Source organism: Glycine max, chromosome 6 (genome assembly GCF_000004515.6).
Source record: "Glycine max cultivar Williams 82 chromosome 6, Glycine_max_v4.0, whole genome shotgun sequence".
NCBI classification, from domain to species: Eukaryota; Viridiplantae; Streptophyta; class Magnoliopsida; order Fabales; family Fabaceae; genus Glycine; species Glycine max.
In genome coordinates, this window is record NC_038242.2 from 15,906,671 (window position 1) to 15,908,118 (window position 1,448).

General features: G+C 34.1%; 1 pseudogene; it reads left to right on the plus strand.

The window, feature by feature from the left end:
* LOC113001855 (60S ribosomal protein L17-2-like) lies at positions 1-569 on the plus strand (annotated as a pseudogene).
* Positions 570-1,448: the final 879 nt, after the last annotated feature.

Sequence of the window (1,448 nt, forward strand, 5' to 3'; positions counted from 1 at the left end):
CACTCCAATGGGAAAGGATGCTGGCCCGTCAAATCAACTAAATTCATTATGGATTTGCTGAAGAATGCTGAAGTATGTCCTGTATAAGCATTTGATTTGATTTTTCATATGATTATTTTAAGTCAAAATTCAAAGTCATTATACTTTTGGTTTTGCTTTGCCATAGGTGAAAGGTTTGGATGTCAATGCTCTATACATTTCTCTTATCCATGTTAATCAAGCATAGAAACAAAGACGCCGCACCTACAGAGCTCATGGAAGAATCAACGTATGTTGCTGATTTTGTTAATATCACTAACTTAATGGATTACTATCACGTACTTATGTTGAGAGTCTTCTTTTTTTTTTTTTGCAGCTTACATGTCATCTATACGCCACATTGAGCTGATATTATCTGAGAAGAGCCAGTGAAGAAAAAGGTAATGATTGACCATTTCTCTGTTAAACATTATATTGACTTTTTTTTTTCTTTTGCATCAAGTTCTTATCTATTGTTGCTCTTGTAGGTTGAGACCCAATTGGCAACAAGCAAGAAGAAGAGTGCTCTTTGAAGTGGTGCTTCATCATAAATTGCCCTTGAAGAAAGTGACTGGATGACCTACACTCCTAGATTATGTTAGTTTTGTCGATCATTTTCCTTTATATTATTTGTTATGAGCTGCTTTTGAAGCTTGGACAACACCTTTTGTTTGGTTTCAAGTTAATTAAGTTACTTGGGAATTTTTATTATGGTAATTGGATGGTTGATTTTAGTTTCAATTTTTGTGTGGATCCTTACTGCTGGGCATTTACGGAAGTAGACTCCTGTAATTAAGATATTTGTTTGTGTCACAAAATAAAATTCTCTTAATTAACACAGTGAGAGCTAACTTTGAGTTCATTGGCAAACTCGGTGTCAATTTTTGGTGCTTCCACGACAGGGATATAGCCCTTGATGGAAAAACTCGAGGTGAGTCAATATTTAAGTTTCTTCACTTAATTGCAATTCTTAGACAGGATCAAAGTGTGAGATGCAGTGGCATATGCTTACTTTTTTTTATATATGGAATATTCAGTTATGATCATAGTTGGTGGAATGTACTTTGTTGATTAATACTCTGCTGCTACATTTTTAAATTTGCTTTCTGAGTTATAGGATTGCACTTGTTGTCTTTATCACAGGAATCTAAGGCAAACTTGGATCTCATATTAAAAGAATGACACACCGAGTGATGAACTTGTGGCAATCCATTGCCTACACCAAGAAATTCAAATGCTTGTCTTCTTATTTGCAGTCATGTTGTATCTTTCCTAATTATTGTTGTTTATTTACCTGGTTACGGGCTAGGTTTTCTGAAGCTGTTGTTGCATACAAAAAGAAGATTGGATTCAATGTTAACTTTTTGTAGAATTCTCACCATCTCTACTATTTTATAGAACTAACTTATGAAACATAGATGTTTTGTGTT